At 39.7% G+C, this 22,614-nt stretch overlaps 1 long non-coding RNA gene across 1 annotated transcript; it reads left to right on the top strand.

The window, feature by feature from the left end:
- The first annotated feature begins 1,016 nt into the window (after positions 1-1,016).
- On the top strand, positions 1,017-20,776 carry LOC137441243 (uncharacterized). Its single transcript, XR_010987353.1, has 6 exons — positions 1,017-1,450; positions 5,877-6,002; positions 8,112-8,334; positions 12,997-13,095; positions 18,825-18,961; positions 20,480-20,776. It is a non-coding gene; the product is annotated as an uncharacterized lncRNA (long non-coding RNA).
- The last annotated feature ends 1,838 nt before the right edge of the window (positions 20,777-22,614 follow it).

Raw genomic sequence — 22,614 nt, 5'->3', positions numbered from 1 at the left:
TTTTTTTTTTAATTATTCATAAAAGAATAATGACATGCAATCTGGTACATTTGGCCTAGAAATACAGACAAATTTATATTTCGTTATTTATTTATTTATTTAGGTCAACTGTTTGTCCAGGTCTGTATTTACAGCCTTTGATGATTCCAGATTTATTTTGATCAATCCAATCTTAACTTTGAAGGCTGGAACAACCTAGTATGCAATCTAGCATTCATGGGTTTTTTGTGAAGATGAAATAAGACCACGTAAATCTGTTGTATTATATATTTGTCTCCTTTTAAAGAAATGGCAAGTATATATTCGCCTGAATTTGACTTATTGAACATTGCAAGGTTGTTACGTTTCTGGACTGAACAAATAGTTCTGCACTGTGGATCTTCAGCTGAACATTGTTTTCTTATAACAACTGATGTTTCAAGCAAGTAGAGCCTCAAGATGATGTTAACCAGAATATTATCTGTTTGGGTTACAGGATTTTCTTACATAATACTCTTCGCTGTTACTTCCAGAGTTCGGCAGCTGTTAAACAAATATTGTCCCAGAGTGTCTGCAGATTTCAGTGTTTAATTTCCCCTAGGCTATTGTTTGTCATTCAACAAAATTTAAGTTTGTAAGGTTGATCAATAGGAAAAGAAAGTAGCTTCATTAAATGACCTCCTGGAAAAAGCTGTGTGTTTGTAACCAATGTTTTGGATTGGCTTTTTTCCTAGCTTTCACTCCCAAAGAGGCAATGTGAGAAGCAATTGTTTTTAAGGTACAACTTACTTTTTTACTTGATGGCATACTAAAAATAGCAGGAGGTTCATGGACAGGTCAGCTTGGTAATAGTGTCTGTGCTGCTTTGTGAGGAGCCCAGAATAAACTCTTGGTGATAGGTTCTTTCCTAGTGGAAATTTGGAGTTCCTGTGCCCAAGATATGATTTTTCCCCCCCTTAATACTATTTACTTAATAATGTTTCCTAGTTAAGTAATAAGATTTGTGTGATTCATATCTACTTTGTCTCAAACTAATAGTGACCACTTTGTATGGTAGGAGTTTAAAAATGGAATTAGCAGCAGGCAAAGAAGCTATAGAGCACAGACAAACCATGAAGTATACTGAGGAGAGTCAATCCCTCTCATTGCTAGAAATCTCTGACAATTGCTTTTAGTCTCTGACAATTGCTATAAGGGAAGTCTTCCACTGCCTTTGTCATTTAAATGTTAAACATGCAAATGGAGAGAGTTGTCCATGAATTGTAAGGCAGGTATCTGACAGTGAGAGTGGAAAAAAAGCACAAGGAGCAGAAGTTAAGAGTGATATTCCCTATCAGTGTAAACAAAAAAAAAAAAAAAAAAGGTCTCACTGAAGATGGAACAGAGTGCTATGGCCAGAATGAGCCCTGAACATAAGAAGATTGTCAAGTGATGCTCCTAATTCTACTGCTGCATGACTTTCATTGAACAGGTAAGGAAATAGGTATACTTTAATAGAGGTTCTAATACAAACTCTACCTTGAATCAATTGGAAAAAAATTCCAAGTATTTTTTCTTTCATGTTCATAAATCCACAGCAAGAGATGCTATGGAAGGGAAAGCAAATGAAACTATTGAATCATGGATTTTAGAAAGGCTATAAATGAAATGTTAAAGGCTATTAATTGAGCAGGTTTCCAAATGAGCAAACTAATCTCATCTGTCTAATTTCATTATCGACAATTTGAAAGGCCTCAAATATTTTTCCTCTAGTGTTTTAACAGCAGATGTGGACTACACTAAGTGCAGTAATTGAGAGAGATTGTTCTTCCAGTTGCCAAGAAACAGACAGTTTTCTTAGAGAATGCAGTGTTGTGCTTACAGCCTCAGTGTCTCACTGTTCTCCTGCAGGGTTTAGGAAGTTGATATTCTGGTAACTAAGTTTCTCCTGAAAGCCCTGGCAGGAGCTCAGCTCCACTAATGGGTGGAGAGTATCAGTAGGCAACAGCTGACATTCAAATATGTTGAATGTTGGAATAGAACCTTCCTCATTCTGCTAATGACTTCATACATTCATGAAAGGGAATTAGATGAAAAGATAAATATATATATAAGTGAACATTCTTGTTAAAACAAGACTTAGTAGAGTAATCCAGAGGGACCTTGACAGGCTGGAGAGGTGGGCCCGTGACAGCCTCATGAGGTTCAACAAGACCAAGTGCAAGGTCCTGCATCTGGGTTGGAGCAATCCCCAGCACCAATATAGGCTGGGCAGTGACTGGCTTGAGAGCAGCCCTGAAGAAAAGGACTTGTGTGAGTGCTGTAGCTGCACATTAGACGTTTTCTTCCTGATAGCAGTGGTCCTGCTGTATTGTTGCTGTCCTATTACTGACATCAGAAAGTTGGCCAGGAAATCCTGAATCTTGAATTATGATTAGCTGTGAGTTAAGACTGTTTAATGGAATGGATGGTGGATGTTTGGAATGGATGATAAATGTTTGATAAACTTTTCTGATGTGATGTGCTTTATGGTTTATTTGGTTTGGTTTTTTGGTTTTGTTTTGTTTTTCCAAGAACAATTATTCCACTTTGTAACTGAACTTTTTGTTTCTTAAATTGCGCTCATCAGTTTTGCCAGTCATTCATGCTTCATTGTATTCCCATCTGCTTGTTTCCACTCCAGTCTTTCCACCATCCCATTTCCATTCTACCAGCTTTCTTCTTATGTCTGCTTCTTCTGTGTTCTTTCTACCATGGCCTTGAGGGCTAAACAGTGGAACATACTGTCTTGAGGTGCCCATTTCTCTGCTTAATGTGGACTCTTCTCACAAACAGTTTTGGTGTCAGGTGGTGCAAGGAGTGAGATACCTGCTTGTGAGATACCTGCTTCCCCTTTCCACAGCCCAGACGTACCTCATACCCATGTAGGTGCCAGATGGCATGGGCCGGGGGCCGCCCTAGGTCTGCCCTGCTCAGGTACCTCGAGACAAGGCCCTGGAAGCCATGCTACAGGAAGCTTTTGCAGGGAGCAAAGGGCTCCTTGCAGCAGCTGATGCCCCTGGGGCTGCATGCCTGGAGAATGGGAGAGACTCCTTTGTCTGCTGGCCTGTGGCACATTTCTGGATCCTGTTGCTACCTAAATATCAGCATTGATGGCAAGAGAAGTTTTCAACGGAAGTATTTACTTTTAAAGGGTTTTACAATCTGCTTTAGCAATCTGTTCTGTATACCCTAGTGGAAAACATGCCAACCCCTGCCTCTCCATGTCCCTTCATGCCCTAGGCTTCCTGACTGAATGGTGTCTGTTTCTTTTTTTTGTGATATTCACAGTCTTCTGTAGTAATTACCTTTTAAGCAAGATGCCTTTATTTTCAGCAATTTTTATCCTGGATGATCTGGAGAGTCAGTACAACAGAATTTGTATTTGAGATAGTGGGTCAGATTCACAAAAGTATCTACATGACTAAAGTTTAAATGAAAGGTGAATGTATCCACCTGCATCTAAGGGTAGCCTTCAAGAGCTCTGCTGGACTACTTACACATCTACAGGTATCCATGTGTTTTTTGCTAGTAATGCTACAAAGGCTTCTGAAGCTGTGCTCAGCCTGGTCAGAGCCACTGCAGTTGTGGATAAGCATCTCTGTACCTTGTTCTCTCATAAAGCTGCTTGGGATTCCTCATGCAGAGCCTGCCTGTGGGCCTGATTTTCAAAGTGATGTGAACATGAGTAAGATGCAGTGATTAAAAGGAGGTCTGCAAAAAAGCACAGAACCTGCAGCCATTGTCACTGATAACCTACAGTAGGTTGTAGGAGGAAATGTTATAAAATAGCCTAGAGGCCCTTGTTGGGAGGTGAGAAATGAGCTTAACACCACTTGTGGCTAAAAGGAACTAAAGGTCACATTTGTCCAGGGACAGAAAGCCTTAAACTCTGCAGCTCTTATGCTGAGAGAAACCCTTCATGCTTCTGCGTGAGGATCAGCCATGGTGTACCAACTCCACGAGGCCAGAAAGCCTGGCCCTGCGGTGTCACCATAAGAGAAATTTCCTCCAGGGGGCACATGAAGTTCTTATTTCTGGATGTTCAGGCAGAACCTAACTCTATATTTTGTATGCATACTGGGAAAAGAGTCCATCCCAGTGCTTGCTCAAAGCTGTCCCAGAGTACATATCTTGTGCCCTGTGTCATTGTCCAATATTGGTTTAAGTTTGTTCTTTCTGGAGGAATGATGTAGACATTTCACTCCAAAGCAGATCTAGACTATAGATTTGGTCTCTAATTTGGTCTGTGGATGGTACTAAAATCAGGAAAACTTTCCAGGCATTCTTCTATGTGGATGTTGTGAATGGAAGCCACAGGTATTAATGGCTTTCACTGCAAAGAGGATGTAAGCACTCAGTTCAGACTTGCAAATGCCATTCCTCTAGCTGAGCATCACCTAGATGATCAAATGGAGCAGCCATCCTGCAAGCCTCAGCATTATCCAACTGGAGCTGTCATCATAATGCTAAAATAAGCCATGCGATGAGTTAAAGCTGTAGTACAGTAAACTCTGGAGAAGACATAGATATGCAAGAGATAATCATAGATTCAATTAGGTTGGAAAAGACCTGTAAGATCAAGTTTGACTGCTAACCCTTTCAATGAAGAAATTTTTATTGATGTCCATTAGGAAACCTTAATCTCCCTGGGTACAAACTCTGGCCATTTCCTCTTGTCCTATGCTTGTTAAGAGAAGAGACCAACCCCACCTTGCTACCACCTCCTTTCAGGTAGTTGTAGAGAGCAAAAAGATCTGCTTTGAGCCTCCTTTCCTCCAGGCTAAACTACTTCTGTTCCATCAGCTGCTCTTAGTAAGACTTTAGACACTTCACCAGCCTCATTGTCATTCTCTGGACCTGCTCCAGCACCATTCTTGTAGTGAAGGGCCCAAAACTAAACACAGTATTCAAAGTGTGGCCTCACCAGTGCCAAGTAAAGGGGGCAATCACTTCCCTACTCCTGCTGGCCAGACTATTCCTGATACAGGCCATGATGCTGTTGGCTTCCTTTCCATTTGGGCACACTACTGGCTCATGTTCAGCCAGCTGTCAACCATTGCCCCCAAGTCCTTTTCTGCGGGGCAGCTTTCCAGCCACTCTGCCCCAAGCCTGTAGCATTGTATGGGGTAGCTGTGATCCAAGAGCAGGATCCAGCACTTGGCCTTGTTAACCTCATACCACTGGTCTTGGCCAACTGATCCAGTCTGTCCAGGTCCCTCTACAGAGCCTTTCAACCCTCAAGAAAATCAACACTCCTGCCCAACTTGGTATAATCTGCAAACTTACTGAGGGTGTATTTGATCCACATCTAGATAATTGATAAAGATATTAAGCAGAACTGTCTCCAATACTCAGCCCTGAGGAATACAACTTGTGACGAAAATAAAGGCATTTTGTGGAGATTAATATTACAATTTGATGTTTCTCTGTGAGCAGTGAATTTTTGCCTGTAAGTGTCATTGCACCTCCTTTTATAAATATTTAATTGCCATTTGGGGCTGTCTGTAAGCTGTATCTATTCTTTCAATTAGAAACAATTGGACGATTCAGCTGGAATTCCATTTCTTTCTCTGTATCATTGGGCCACAGTTTTGCTCTTCAAAGAGTAAATATTTTTCATATTCTGGTTAAACTACAGGATTAAATTCTTATGTTTCCTGTCCCTTGCAGAATCTGATAGTCACAACAGGTGAAGAGAGAAATATGCCCTCTGGCTTAGTAACGCTGTTTGCTAGTTTTTCATCTAATCAAAGTAATTTAAGAGCAGCCTGCTGTAGGTCTGGGTTCAAAGCACCCATTCTTAAGAATCAGAAATATTTTACTTTAATCTACAGTAGCTAAATATAAAATGTGTAATATTCTCTGTTCCTTCACAGCTCTGGGAAGCACTCCAAAGGTCTGGGTTGAAGAAAAGAGATGTCATGTCCATACATGGGGATAAAAATAGCACGGGAGACTGATTGGAAATAATACATTCAGGCTACAGCCATTAAAGGGAAATGGTAAGATGAAGCGAATGCCTTTTGATGCTTTGTTTATGAGACTTCTCAGAAGTGCTTGTTCTTACTCTGTCACTCTCTATCTATCTTGAAGCTGAGGTTATTCTCGTAAGCAAGGGAGCAGTATTTAATATATCATTATACCTCTTTCTCTAGTGTCGGCCCACACATGATCTTGAGTACTCATGTAGCTTGCTTAGCAAATTTGCCAAATCAAAGCATCTCAGAGAACCATCTTGTTTCTATCAGCTATATAGTATGAAGATGCACATTGTTTCAACAGAAAAAAATCCATCTGTCCTACCATTCCTACACCTATCTTTTCTGTCTCCATTGCTTTCTCTTTCGCGCTGGCACTCATCTCAAACAATTCGTTGTTGACTCCTGTGCATCATGCATACAGTTGTTCACATCATTCAGCAAAGCCCTTCAGGGTCTGCATTTTGATCTTCTCAGAAAACTTTTTATTACTGCCAACTCTCCATCATTTCTCCCTTTAGAGTGCTTAAGAGAAGTAAAATTAATTTTCTTCAGATTTTAACACATCTATAAAATGTAATAGCACCAGGCTATGAAATGATGAAAGATATCCTGCTGTTCACTTCTTTGTTGGGGTATTATTTTTTTTTTATGTTTGCTGTTTTTTGCTGTAGTCAGGTTTTCTAGAGCCACCATGTTTCAGTTACTACTTTTCATGCAGTTATCCTTCCTCCAAGGTGTTTAATGCAGCTGTAACATTTGCAGCAAGTGTCTTCTCTGCAACCAGCACACGCAGAGCAAACTGATTTTTGCAGTGGTTCTGCAGTGGGAACCAGCTGCTGAGTGGACCCAGCAAGGTAACATGAAGAAAATACAATGCCTGGAATTACAGGATCTTGATCCTCTTCAAACTTTAAACAAATGACCTTGAGCTTCTTCACAAGGAATTTTTGGGGTTTGTTATTTTAAATTAGTTATGTCTGAAGGGAACCACATGCTGCAATCCTGAGAATAAATTAACAAGCTGTAAATAAAGGTTGCACAACTGTGTGCAAACAGACATCTGTTAAAGCCACCCAACCGAGAAAAAAAATCCAAAAGAAATAAACCAGTACTTTTCTGTCAACCTTTGTTTGCAATTATGACTTCATATGCATGTTTGTAAGTGTGTGTATGAACCTTTGAGGATCTTACATCTTAGCTTTGCCTCAGTTGGTGATTATTCAGAAACAAGTGTGGGACACTGAGCCTTAATGTATTCCACCATTCTACTCCACCATTGTAAGGCCAGTGCTGACCAGGATGCAGGTCTTTATTAGAGTCGATCTAATTATGATGTTGGATGAATACTCTGACAGCCATCTTATGTGCCCTTTTCTGAAATGCCTTTACTTGCTTTTCAGAGAAAAATGGTGAGGAATATTGTCCATTTCTAAGCAAAAGAGGTTGAAGAAACAATAAACCCTTGAATTTGTAAGCACTACAATTGATGGAAAGGCACAGAGCCACCCTGTTCCCTAAGGCTCTCTGCACATTCACTAGCTCAGAGTACAGTAGCTGGAGTTTGGATCGCCTTGCATCCACCAGAACTGCATGTGTGACTATTTACCTCCCCTTTCTGTGCCTGTGATGCCCTCTCACTTGTTTTACTGAAGCAACACGGAAGAGGAATTGAAACTAGATTGCTCTCTTAAAGCTAAACTGCAACTGAAAGATTCATTTCACTTGTCCTCTCACTAGATTTCTTCCCTAACTCATCTCTTAAAATTGGAGGACACCGAGCTTCAAGCTTTCACAAGCACTTCTTCAAATCCTAACTTAGTTTGCCCATATACACTGTTTTTTTTTCAGAAACAGGAAATGAAATAAATTTCTGGGAATTTAATCCTGGTGCTTTTGTATAAATATATACAATTATTTATAACATCTCTGTGGAAGGGAAAAAATATGTCTACAAAAGCCAAATTGTGTCTCCACAACAAACTATAAACCTGAAAAATAGTGATGTAAACTTCATATTGGTGTGTAGAGACTGTAAGGTAGTGTCACTGGTGTTAAAGTGGCTTTTGTTGAATTTTATTCCTTCTTCCTTGTGTGCAAATTATAAAGATGATATCTATGCCATCTTTTCAGGGCTATTACTGCAATCACCTCTTTTTGGATAGCTGAGTTGGCTAATTAAAGGACAGAACAGCACAGATCTTCATGCCTTGCAGCCTTCACACTGGTCTAAAGCACAGCCATGATCACGGCAGGCACTTTGTTGAGAAGAAATCAAAGTGGGATGGTAATATAGTTGGATTTTCTCCTTCAAGTCTCCCACCACTTCAGATCTTATTTCATCCAAATACTTACTGTGAGTAACCACAGTCTGTTTCACTAAACATTTTACTGGACACATTAACTGTAGGTTAATGACTCCTGCATAGCTGATGTATTTGTAGCTCTAGGGGAAAGGAAAGCAAGGCCACTTTGATATCAGTTTATGTAACACAAAATTTGTTTCTTGGAAGGCTCAAGGCTATTAAGAGTAGAAACTATATTTGAATGTATTCCATATGGCAGTTTCTCAGGTACTGTGATAGCTAACCCAAGTTAATATTTAAAATCCATCTCCATCACTCTTTTTCTTCTGGATGCAAGAAGGGGCTTGAGTTTTTCTTTAAAACCATGTCATCTTTTTCTGAGTATGTGACGCTATCATCATTACCACAGCACACTTAAATTTTTTATTGTGTATTATTTCATCTAGGTAAACAATCAAAGAGGAGGAGGGTTGCTTTGTTCTTTAGGATATTTTTGTATAAAATGAGCCCATAGTGATATTAATGATTGATGGAGCACTAATCACACTGGCAGCTTTAGGACTTTTTTTTTCAAAATAATAATGGAAAATGTCTTCTGCTCCCTTCTTCCTAGCCACAGGTTTTGATGTATTTTGATCTTGGTTTGGGCAGCCACAGAGCATGCTCTTCTTGTGTTCATCAGCCACTGAACTCAGCAGGAGCTATGTTAGGATTTGTCTGTATTGGAGGGACTTTCAGAAGACAAAAGTATGAGTAGCATGATACTGAGATTAAGCTCAAAACTCTGATTTTATGCTTTTAAATTCTTGAGGACATTACCCCACTTTTTCAGTTATAAATCACAAAGTTTTACTGTGTCTGCCTAGTAGAATGATATGATCTCATGATCACTGGATAGTGCATCCCTTATATTAAACCCATAAAGGAACATCCACTGTTACAAGTACAGAAATTTGGTGTAAATACTCTGAATCTGAACTTGAAAAATTAATGCACTTCAGTTTTGTTTCTGCCTTTTTTTTTTAAGGGGTGGTGGGGTGGTGGTGTTGGGGTGTTTTGTTTGTTTTTTTCTCCAAAACCCCAGTTCTGCTGGGAAAGAGTTATGTGCATGTTCTGATATCCTTCCTCAGTATAGAAGGATAGGACTTCAGTATCTTATCACCAATCCAAAGGAAAAGGTTTAGGCTGAATTATGTCAATTGTGAAAGAAAATGAGTGTAACTCTTTCCCACTTGGCAGGGCAGGTCTCCAGCCTCTGGATAAAGCTGTGTAGGTTTGGTTACAACAGAGCAGCAATTTAAGGACTCCTGGATGTGACCACCAGCTGGTATTCACACAGACCTGCAATATCAGCTGTTTGCCTTTGGCCTCAAAATGTCAAACTAACTTTTTTTGCGCCCATGCGCACCGCCTCCCCCCCCCCCCCCCCCCCCCCCGCCCCCCCCTTTTTTTTTTTCTCCTCTAATTTCCAAAGAGCTGTTGCAGGAGAAGATGACATTCAGTAACATCTCTGTTTACAGATGCTTTCACACACTGTCAGGCTTGTGGGCTGGCTGACTTGCCCTGTGCCAAAGATTTCTGTGTTCTGTGCTCTTTCTGCCCTATGACTATCAGATAGATTTAGAGTTCCCAGTAGGAGCATTCAGATACAGTGCAGCTGCAGCTACCTTGTATCCCAGACAGGCCACAGCACAGGATGCAACCAGCTGTGCTGTCAGTCTGTAAGTCAGGAAGCATCTTCCACCTGGGGAGAAAACTGTTATGCCAACAGATTGCATACCTTAATTCTAAAATTACTAGGAAGATGCTGATCAGTTCTACTTAGTATTGTAAACTATCTGACTAGAACTACCTCATAATGCTTAAAAATGGGCAACATTTTTGAATTACTGGATTTTATTTCTGTATTTTCATTTTTTACTAAGATGAGAATAAAGAGCTGTTAAACATCTTTGCTAATGAGTGTGCATCTGACTTCATAGCTTAAGCAATCTATTACTGAAGCTTTACCAATTACAACTTAATCATTAAAATAGTTAATTAGGGAAAACTTAAAGTTAATGTTTTCCTCATATAGAACTGGTTGATGACAACATTTCAGCTTGTGATAAAAGGAAACAAATTGTTGTATCCTTCAGAATCTTCCTTCTTTTCTTTTGGCAGAATTTTTCAGCCAATTTGCTTTTTCCCTTCAAAGCCTTGAGCATATCTGGTCAGAAACCCAGTGTTGCTGACACTTGGGACCAGAGCTACTGCTTGAGGATGATGTGGGATAACCAGTGCCAGCACTTCTGCCCAAGCCACAGTGCCATGGGTACCAACCGAGGTGCAGAGCACTGGTTTGTGAGATTTATGCAGAGCCTGGGAGATTTGCCAGATTACTACCCATGTCGTTTCTCTTTGTGGTGGTGAATGCTGAACTATTCTTAAAGGGACTTTACTGAATTTCCTCTTGGGTAAATGCTTTACTGGAAAACAGGTCTGAATCTGTATAACAGACAGGTTAAGTTGTCCTCAGTTATTAGCTAAAAATTCATCATAAGCAAGTGCACATGCCATTCTCTCTGCAGAGCAGACATATCTGCTGGAATTTGGCTGATTGCATCAATTTAATAGATCTGGAAGGAAGGACTTAGGTATTATTTTAAATCAGTTTAATATTCCTATTTCTTAGAGAAAAGCAAGGGTAACAACTAAGTTACCTGGTAAACTTTACATCTGTTACAACTACCACTAATGGAATGCCATTATGGCTATGGCTTGCCAGTTCTAGTCAGGAACAGCTCTGTCATTCCGTTGACAGTTCAAAATTTTCATGATATTTGGACTTCTAATAAAGCTTTGTTATCTGTTGTTGGGAGATGGTATAAATAAATATATCCCTTTTCTAAAAACATTACAACTCCATTAAGATTTCTATGGGGTTTTTAAAGCTCCAAATCATGGGCTAACTTGAATGGCTTTGGTGTTTTTTCTCTCAAGTTGCCATATGCTGTGAGGATCATGCCTAGAGTTCTGAGATGTCTTTTTGCCTCTGCTCATTGTAAGAAAAAAGCTGACCTGTGCCCAAGGACAAGCACTCCTTGCCAAAATCCTTCTGGAACACCAGTGTGCATAATGTAATTTGGAAACTGGTAGGGACAGTCCCTGCAGCCCCCAGAACAGTGCAGAATGCTCTCTTCAGTGCTAAATGTTTAAGAATGCTGATTTACCTAAAATCACATACATATAACAAACCCAAGTAGTCAAGGAAGAGTAGGAGAGTCAAGAATCCAGCTGTATTTAATATATTCTTTAAAAAAAATTGTTTGATTGTGTCTCATTTTTCTGATGTTTAGCAGAGGGACATACTGTCATGCCCTTCTCTAATCCATTTCCTACGTATTAGCACAGAGTAGAAAACATTTAGTTACTGTGCTACAGCCATAGTGGCTTTATATGCAGAGACATTCCTGAAGCTGGGTTATTGTGACTGGTCTGAAAAAAATGTGCATTCTTCTTTGTTCGTTTAAACAGAAGCAGCCTGGAAATTTTGCAAAGCATGGGGGTGGAAGAAATGTTTGCTGTTTTCCAAAAGTGGGTGAGAGGTTGGAATACAGTTGAAATTAGATTGTTCAGATAGTCCTTGATGGTACAGATGAAGCCTATTTGGATGGAATATTTGACTACTTTGTTTTAATTCTCTTCTGAAAACTTACACAGTCTACTTAGGGGTGCATAGGAGCTCAGCTGGAAGGCCACACTGTCAGTAGCTCAGTATTTAATTTTCTAGCATGCAGTAAACTCAGGTGATGGATGTTCACAATTTAACTGCTATCAAAGCATTGGCTTTCAAACCCCTAATATGTTAGGTTACACATTAAGACACAGGAGACTTGTAAGTGACTGCCTTTTGGACATAGTGTAAAATACTCATCTGTATTTTGAGCTATTTTTTTTTTCTCACTGATTTCTGAAGTGGGATTACCTAATTACCTTACTGAGAGCACTAGGACCTTTTGTGGAGCAAATGAGCTCTCACCTGGCAGGAGAGGTTGAGGAGGGTGGTTGGGCTCTAGTACTATGGCTGTGACTAGTACAGGGCTTTAGCACTGGACTGACTCTGCTGCCTTTGAAATTGGATAGATTAAAAATGATTTTTTGGAACTGCCACTCTTTGTTAGCGTGTGCCAATTCCCAAAGCACCATCAGTGTGTTGGAAATAAACACAAACTCCTCCACTCTGCTTTTATTAACTGTGTTTTGTGAAAACCAGCTAAAGGGTGTTACCAGCTTTCAGCTTTGCCAAGGCAGTAAGGTGGAGTTGTGTGTGGGAATGAAGCCTTGTTTAATCAGGTTTTGTAATTACTTTGATACAATTTTAGCTGAAGCATGTTGGGTCAAGCAGTTCCTGGTCTAATACACTTACTGTTTAGTCTTAAGTTTCAGATTTAAGAAATTACCAATTACCTATTCAATTACCATTTTTCATTGTTGCACATTGATCATCTATGAATATGCATATAATAACTATATGTTGTATTTTATTTATTTGTTTTTTACTTATGTAACCAGTTTTAGATGTCACATCTCCCTGGTATCTACCACATTTTTTGATAGACTTTAAAGATGAGAGAAATCAATCCTGAGCCTGAACTCCTGTTAAAGGCAGATGAGCTTTGCCCTTTCTCTTTTCATCTGTATGATTTAGTTTTACACTGTTTTCTTGACAGCCCCACTACATCTGGAAGAGAGGAATAGTCTTCATGGTGTGGTGTAGCCTAGGAGACAGGGCTCGTCCAATGCAGAAGTACCAAAGAAGCACTGCACAGGTGAGCTCTCTGCATTAGGGAGACCTGGGTATAATAGTGCACAGCAGCATGGAAACTTCACAGCAATGATAATTCACTACTGGGATGCACCACACCTACTTGAGAATTCATACAGAAGCTGTAGAGAAGTTTGTAGCAATTAAAAGGTTTTTATTTATAGACAGTAAGTAAGTTTATACTTTGTGTTTGCACCTTTATGTAAGAAAATAAACTGCAAAACTGTGTATTTCTTTATCCTTTTCATTCAGCTGTTAAACCACTAGGTTTCTTCCCCAGGGTGCTATACCTGTGTCTTTTAATGACTTAATGGAATATCTTCTCTTCTCTTCTCTTCTCTTCTCTTCTCTTCTCTTCTCTTCTCTTCTCTTCTCTTCTCTTCTCTTCTCTTCTCTTCTCTTCTCTTCTCTCTCTCTTCTCTTCTCTTCTCTTCTCTTCTCTTCTCTTCTCTTCTCTTCTCTTCTCTTCTCTTCTCTTCTCTTCTCTTCTCTTCTCTTCTCTTCTCTTCTCTTCTCTTCTCTTCTCTTCTCTTCTCTTCTCTTCTCTTCTCTTCTCTTCTCTTCTCTTCTCTTCTCTTCTCTTCTCTTCTCTTCTCTTCTCTAACCATGGCATCTGCCAGAAAGAGTTGAGAGAACTGCTTTTTCATTTCATAAGTAGTGAATTATAGTGGGTTGAACTTTTTCAGCTGAATTCTGCTTTGGAAGCTTAACATGGGATTGATATTTGAAATATGCCTGGACTATCAAGAAATTAATTGGTGGAGTGTGAGCTATACCAACTTAAAATGCACAGGCAAGGAAATCAGTGCATTCTCCACAAGAGGCTCTTAATGATTTCCTTTCAGAGGCTGTGCACACTATCTTAATTATACAGGAGCCTACGTAAAGGTACAATTGGATTGGGTCCAATGAAAGCTAAAGCAAACAATATGACAACCAAAAAGGCACTTGCGTCATTTCACTTTAGCGTTTATAATACAAACAATAAATGGCAAATAAAAGGCCTCTGGTCTGTGGTGTGCTCAGTAGGGCCAGGATAATTATTCCTTCACATGTAATCATTAAAACAAAGAATGCCATGGCTGAAAATACTCATACAGTCTTTCTTCATAATTTGTCTGCATAAAATGAAGACCATATTTAAGCAAGGAGGTGCTTCTCATGTGGTGCTCTTCCAGCTTCATGAGATTAATCACTTCTAATTTTCACAGAAAGTCTTTCTATGTTATCTTCTACTGTGTGCCCACACTCACTGAGCAGTGTCAGGAAAGATGTGTGATAAGGCTGGCAGTGAAACTGATCCCTCTCAGTAGAGAAGCTCTTTCTGTAAAGGGCAAATTTTTAGATGTCCAGTAATAGTTATTAAATTGATTAAGTTTCCTGCATGGTAAGCTTGGCACTCTGATCATATCCACCTTGTGAAAAGGAAGTTTCTGAATCCATCAGATCCCGAGCTATTGCTCTGGAGACCTCAACTTTAACATGTGATTTTGGCTGTGGCAGTGCTCTGTAAATGTGCAGGGGGAAAAGGCCCAAATCTTTGCATGCTATTCTCTAAAAGAGTACCTATGTGGCTTCACATGACAGGCCACTCCAACTTGTCTCTGCATTTTTGATTACTGTAGGTATGCTTCAGTGACAGGTGACACCATAGGAATGTTTTGCAGTATTGCTACAAAAGTTATCACAATGCTACCTAGCACCATGTCACTGCCAAACCACCTGGATGGTGTCAGGGAACTTCAGGGAATGGTAGGCAGAGGAAAGGCTTGCCCCACATCTGCCTTTCTTACCTTCCTCTTGGTCATGAGGAACATTCAGACATGGATTCTTCCCATGCAACAAGGAAGGAAAGTTTTCCTCTATCTCACAGGTAATTTTAAAGAGATGAGTTTATTTTTTTGGATGCTGCACTTGGACTTCCAGTTGATGTTTTCATCCATCAAATGAAAGGGAAAAATCTATGGCAGACTTCAGGGCTTGAAGGCATGTGAGTTTAAATTAATTAATGCTCTCAAAGGCAGTATTAAATTAGCATCTAATGGGGGCTGGACAGATAAAGCCCACAGGACAGATAAAACTAAATGGTGATCATTTATCACCAAAAGGCCTGATAGTTTCTCTTGGCAGTATAGGTTCTGTTTCCATACAATCTTGGTGTCAGGTTTACCACTACCGGTCCCTGCTATACTTTTTAAGGAGCTAAGGTTAAAGTTAATAGAATTCTACGCACAAAGGATTTTGCCAGCCAGGACCATAGACAGCAATGAGGTACCCAATTAGAACAAAATATGATATTTTTGTGACTTGTGCTTCTTCCCAGTGGGAGCTACTTTTGCTGAGCACATCAAATGAATTTGTGCAAGTCACTGAAGAACTGCAAAAGAGGAATGGCTGTTGGTTTCTACTGGATCAGACCAGCTTCTGACCAGTCAGCTAGAGAAATATTCTGTACTTCAAACACTGGAATATCCATTTATAAACATTTAAAAATACATACAACAAGATGGTGTTGTTAGACTGGAAAATCCTCTTTAGAATGATACCATCTGACCATTAAATGTGTATGGAAAAGGGCTGAAATAGCCTAGTGACTCATCAAAGAGTTATTGTGTTGCATAAATAAATCTTTCTTTAGAGTTTATTGATCGGTGTGGAAGACATGAAGTCAAATATGCCTTTTCATCTTCAAGCAGCTCCATGCAGGAAGTTTGACCTTTACACAATGCTCTGACTACACCTAAGTTCAGAAGTGGCTACCTTATGTATTCTGCAAAAGAAAACCTGTCATTTTCTTTCTGCTGCTCCAGCTTCATTTTACTGGAATTATGTATTGACTTTATAAGCACCGATAAAACTTTCCTCTGTTTCCTGCTGCAATAGTCCTTAACTGATGGCCAGTTGCTGGCCAAGGGTTAGCTCAAAGGAGCTGTAAACCATCCTTCTTTGCAGGGTCTCCCTCCCACACACCTCCTGTGTTCCCACTGCTGACAACTGAGTGAATACTAACGTTCTTCTGAGCTGATGTTTCAGTACTGTGTGAATGAGATTTACTGCAAATAATGTGAATACACCAAGACTGTCTAGCCCATCTTAGCTGTGGTTTAACTTGGAAACTCTTACTGGTTTCTGCTTAGAATTTTTGCCTAATGGTTTTTGCCCTACTGTTTTTCACAGCTATAGGATAACTCAGGCAACACCTTAAAGTCAATACTGCTATCACTCTAAAATTTCCCATACTTCACATGGAAAGGAAATGCATTACTTTTAGAGGTGAGCCAAGCCCACTGATGACTTGGCACATTGGGTAAATATCTGACAGCACATTTTCATAAATAACTAGTCACGCACATTGAGCTGTTCAGTTCCAGATGACAAGCAAGGGATGTGTCATCTAGACTTGCTTATGCACAGCATTTGTGTGCACTTCATCATGAGGAATGAATCTCAAGCTCATATTTCATGTTGGATTTTTTTAAAAAATCCTCATTTCCTAAGAAAACAGAGATTATCTAGATTAGCTTCCTCTTGTCATATTTTCTGAATTTACTGGCCAATTTCAGCTCAGTTACAGAGATGAAAGGGGAGTCAATGTCAAGTTTTCAGTACATTTCATGAAATAGCTGGACAGCTGTGTAGCAAAGGCTGCACCATGAAACTGCTCATTGTCAGAAAATAGGCAATATACAAAAGAACGACACATTACAAATTCTCCAATGATGAGAGACAGTGGAAGCAAAAATAGCCAATCAGAAAAACTGTATCTGTAGGAAACTTGATTGCCTTCAGTCTGGAGCTGATGAAATTATTTTGCTCACTCATTGTAAAAATCCATCCAGTGAGTTTTCTAACTGGATTTGAAAGGAAAAGTATGGTACATTGGTCAGACCTGGATGTGCTGAGTTCCCTTCTTGAGTCTTCCTGCACATCGCTATTCAACAGTGGACAATGTAACAGCTACTCTATACTTTGATGCATGTTAAAAAGCTTAATTATTCTAAATATGCACAGTTTCATCAGTTTCAACCCCAATGAGAGCAGAAACAGGACTCAAAATATTGTCAGAGGGATTTTGAATATGAAGGATAAGATAAAGAAAGATCTTCAAAGTGCAGCTTAGTATTTCTCTTCTCAATTTTTCATGGCTAGTTCCTTTATCAGCCATTTAAAACATGCAGTATTTAAAACTAATGAGGAGGAACAGTAGCTATAAATTAAATTATTGTCTTAAAAGTTCATTAGCTGCAAAAGTAGCACACAGCGTCCTGCAGTATAGAATACAGATGCATAAAGGAACACAGTCCCAACACCATTGTCTTGCAAGGGTGGTGTTCAGAAAGGGAATGAACACACTTGCTAAATTTAAAGGAGGACAGCATTGAATGAGAAAATTCACAGAATCAGATTTAAAATTAAAATGAACCACAAGTTTAATTTCCGGCATCTGTGGGTTTATTTCTTTGCCCTGCTCTCTTGGCAAAGACATTAACATCTTCAAAAGTTACTGCTACCCACTGTGATGTAATTCAGGGACATGAAGTGCATTTACATCTTGGAAGATTTAAAGCCACTTTTACTGTGCTCTCTTCTACATGGTGTTTTGCTTCGGGCATTTCTTTATGCTCGGTCTCAGTTCCCTCCCTCAGATTTGGTAGTGCAGCTGTAATCCACTTCAGTACAGACATCCGGCTCTTCCTTCAGAAACTTCCTCTTGCTATGCTATAGCTCTTGTAAACGCCCTGACGGAAGTGGGTTTTTTCCTCCTTCCTACTGCTGCAAGATGTCCTAGAAATGCAAGTTACTTTATAAAACACACAACATTTGGTTTGAAAAGAGCCTGAAGAGTTGTACTTTTCCATTAATCTTAATGCATTTGCTTCTTACCTTATAGAAACAACATGCATATCACTCATGTATAAACAAAATGACTGGCAAAGCCATAGAGGCTGTCCTAATATTTTAATTTATTAGAGTAAAACTGCCAGGTTGTTTTTCATCCTCTCTACTCCATATATTTGAGAGAAACCATCTGTCTGGTAACAGTGATAGTTCCAAATCAAACATATGATTTTCTTCTTATGGAGAAAGATACTTGAATGACATCCCAGATGTAATTATCTTGAACTTACAACATTTCAGGCTAAATATGCATTTTTAAAAATGAAAATTTAGAAAAAATATGAAATGCAGAATGTTATTGTTTCATGGCATAATTTTCATTATTTATTATCTTAAAACATACAGATTTCATAGGATGCAAGGAGACACTCTTTTCTGCCTTAGCAATATAATATTCCAGTTACTGAGTTTTGTTCCAGCAAGCTGTGCTGATATGAAAAAAAAAGTTTTCCATTTTTAAGTATGTTAAGAAAATCTGCAAAAGTCTAAAATGGCAGATTATTGCCATGCTTGGTATCACCATTATGAGAGACAAAACTCTCAAAAGGCCTAAAATAATAGATAACAGCCTATGAGACAAAAAAAAAAGGGTGGGGGGGAGGGGGAAGCATTCCCACTGGCAGAGTGAAGAAGCCTACAGAGGCGCTCCAGGAGAAAGAGGTGCTGCTTGGTCTCTTGCTGTCACTAGAATAGGACCAGAGAGGAGAGACAGACTTGGAGAAGCTACAAAGTTTCCAAAGCAACTTGAAGAAAGACAGCGGCACCTTCCCAATCACCACCACCTCAGAGAAGCTGTGCAAAAACTGACTTCCAGTCTCTTGCTCTTGTTTGCAGATCAAGAATGTGTAATGGAAAAATCTGGAGACCAAACCACCCATCCCTGCAGTGGATCATCTGAAGTAATATACTGCAAAAGGCAGTAGCAGGCCCTTTCTTTTGACATGGAATGGATACCACCAGTGTCTGGACAGGTTGTCTTTTTCATTTGTAGTGTAACAGAGGCCTCAGTAGAATTTCTTGGGTGTTTTTGTTTGTTTTTTTTTTAATAACCTTGGCTCAGAAAAAAATTACTTAATTTAGCGAAATGCTTTATTAAAATGGAGCTGTGGAAACTTTAAAGATGTACATGACATTGGGTTGTGTGTTTCTTCATGCATTCTCCTGCTCTTAAAACACACACCCTGCCACAGCAGGTAACTGCACAGTTTTGTTTTATCACAGTTTTGTCACTATGTAGGAGTATTTTTTGTTACAATGCTAAGGTGAAGTATTTATTAGCTGCTGCTTTCTTCTGTCTGGAAAAAGCCAGTAGTATGGAAATCCAGTTATGGTCATAAAACAGCTAACTTGGAGCAGCCTGTCCCAGGATCAGACCTACTTTAGGCTGCAGTGTGGAGTTTCTCCCACTTACCAAGAACCAGTTCTCACTGCCATGTTAAGTCCCCTTCTCTAAATGCTATAGCCTTTAAAATGACTCCCATTTCTTCTCTCTAAGGAAGGCAGTAGCCACATAGAGAATTTTGCTTGGATTTTCTTTTTATTTTATTTGTATATATTATTTTCTGGCATAACCCTATTCCTAATTACATTGTCTAGTAGCTTGTGTTATCCACTTTTGTGGTCTCTGTCCCCTCCACAGTGAAATCCACACAATGGGGCTTTGGCGGCTGTTTGACAGCATGTTGTCCTGCTACTGACGGTCCTCCTGGGGTGGGATAAGCTTAGTTCTCTCCTGAGCTGGAAAACAGAGGAAAAGTCTTCCAAACTTGGCTAGTCCAGACCTCACCAGCAACTCTTGGTCCCATTTGCTCCCATCCTCCTCTGAATTGTAGTTCCTGGGGAGACAGCAGAGGAAGAAGTGCAGGCTCTGACCATGCTACTAGGGGCCCAGCTATGGAGGCTATAAACAGTTTTTTTGTTTCCAGCTGTTTATCCCTATTCCTGCACACTATACGGATGGATAGACTGTAATCCTTTCTGAACAGTGAAGGATTTGTTGACGTACAGATCTAGTCAGAGAATCTATTCTCTCAAAAGCATGGGGAAAGCCTAGCCCTACTGTAGCAAAGTGCTACTCACAATACACTTGGACTAAGGGAATGAGTGGAAGCACATAATTTATGTCTTTTTCAGTTTTGTAGGAAATTTTTTTTTAGACATTCCTGTATCTGAAAGAATTCTCTGCAGGCAAATATTGAATTATGTCCTCTTCAAAAGTTTTTGATCTTTGAAGAACAAAAGACAGTGATTCAGTGCCATACTTTAGGCTAAACTGTATCTGAGTATTCATACACACATTTATATACTCAGGGCCAACACCCAGATGACAAATGTGAGAGTTATTTTATTATTATACTTAAAATGCGTGGTTTTTTACTGCAATGCCTGTACTGCTAATGGTACTGTGATTATAAATCTTCCTTTAGGAATTTATAACTCTTGTAAACCAGTTTCTCCCTTATCTAACTGCTGCCTATGCATTTTTTCAGTTGAACAGTTTCAAAAGTAATCTGGGAAGAAAGAATTTGATCTAAGTGACAAGATGACTTGACAGGATGTTTTTTCCCAGCAGTGAATTTCTGTGAGATACAACTAACAAATTACATTCTGAAGCAAGAGAAGCTTTTATTACAGAACAAAACACTTTGTGATTGCAAGTATTAAAAGAAATAACATGCCAGATACTTTCCTTAATAAAAAAATTCTGCTTAATACAGGATCTGAGTGTGCAATCCTTCCTCATAGGGAGTTAAAAGGGAACTTTGTTGGGATGGTATGAAGGTGCAAATGAGAGCCCAGTTTGGCACTGGCAGGACTTCATTGCAAAAAGCTAATGGCTGCTGTTTACATTTCAAACATTTTCCAAGTAAGTGTTGTCACAACAGACAAGCAATTATAGACAATAATGTCAGTCATTTTTGGATTAAGAACTCCTTAAGGATGTATTGGCATGGCAGACAGTGGCTGCTTTTAGCTCCCAACTGTTCACCCTTTGCCATGCCAGCTCAACTGTTACTTCCCAGAAGCTATTGTGTTCCCTCTGAGGCAGCAGAGCAATGGCAAGGGTTAAACTTCTCCGGGTCCTCCCTCCCACCCCCCAGGCCTCCCTAAGAGCTCTCACTTAGCTTAACCTCCAAGAGTAATTTCTAATAGATACATCTGTTTATGCATATGCATAAAACAGAAATATTGATCCTTATGTCAAAGTAATGCTGTGCTAGGCTATTGCCAATGAGACCATAAAAATATTTTAAAATTCCAATACTAGAAATACACCTATGAGGAACTTCAGCTGAAGTCCAAGCCCCAGCACACTATGGCACAGGGTATGGGGCACACACTGACCAGTCATCCCTCAAGACACCTGCAGCTCAGGACATGTTCCATACTAGCTTATGCAAAACCAGGTAGTGTGTGAAACGTCTTGCTGAGATGTTGATTGTTTTGAGGATCAACAAAAAAGAGTCAAGTGTAGTTTGCCCTCATAAAAAACATACTGATATTTTAAAATGAAACCCCAAAACATATGGCAATGAACACTCTCAGGCACTGTTCTTCCATTTTAATTTCAGCACATGCACTCAGAAAATTAATATGTTTAGAAAAATGGCTCATGTAATAAGGAAGAATACATCTTAGGAAGGTTACATAAAGTAGTGGATGGGCTGGAGGGATTCAGAAAAAGAAATGTTTTGTTCTCATTGTCACAGGGATTCCTTGAATGGCTTTAACTATAAAGCTGGAAAAGGATATTTACCGAGTACCATTAAACTCAGTTCTTCCATAGCAGATGTACCTTTAAACAAAAGACATCTCGTGTATGTGCCTGTCAATGACAGCTAAATTTCCAAAGAACTTTGGTCCTTTTTGCTGTTTTGCTGCTGGAGTGGGTCCAGGAAGGGGCAAAAAAGCCAGGAGAGATGTATGTTGGACATTAGAAGAAACTTCTTCCCTGAAAGGACTCTCAAACAATGGAACAAGCTCCCCAGGGAGGTGGTTGAATACCTATCCTTGGAAATATTGAAAAGATGTAGAGACATGGTACTGAGGGATGCAGTTTAGCACCAGAGTTGGTAGAGTTAGACAATGATAATCTTAAAGGTTTTTTTTTTTCCCACCAAATCAACTCTTTGATTCTATGCTGCAGGCAAGCTCAGCAAATGTACTGGGTTAATTCAGCACAGGCACTTCCTCCACATGAGGAAGTGCTGGGGTTCTGCTTCCCCAGTGAGGCATGGAGTGGCCTCTTATGCCAGCAGGGAGTGATTCAGCCATGGCCACTCTCAGGTAAGGTGCTGCCAAGGTAGGTGCGTGGCACAGGGCTCTTTGTTGCAGTGACTTTGGTAGGCATGTCAGTGAGCAAGGAGTCAGTGGCTGAGAAACAGATCTCCATTCCCAACACCAAAAATGCAACATCTCCTTCCCACATATGAAGACTCATCTTTTGCAGGGTTTCTGGTTCGTTAAGTGCGCCCTAAAGCAGATGATTAAGGCTTCAAGTGCACCCTAGCCTTTAACAAGGCCTTGTTTGGACTGCCAGTGCCCCTTAAGACATCTGACTGTGCCCAGAAACTTACCTGATCTCCCAGCTCTGCAAATGAGAAAGAAGTGGGTGCCTAGCCAA

This window comes from Melanerpes formicivorus, unplaced genomic scaffold (genome assembly GCF_026170545.1).
Source record: "Melanerpes formicivorus ecotype bairdi unplaced genomic scaffold, bMelFor1.0.p_v2 SCAF_5, whole genome shotgun sequence".
In the NCBI taxonomy this organism is placed as follows: domain Eukaryota; kingdom Metazoa; phylum Chordata; class Aves; order Piciformes; family Picidae; genus Melanerpes; species Melanerpes formicivorus.
This window is presented reverse-complemented; position numbering and strand designations above follow the sequence as displayed.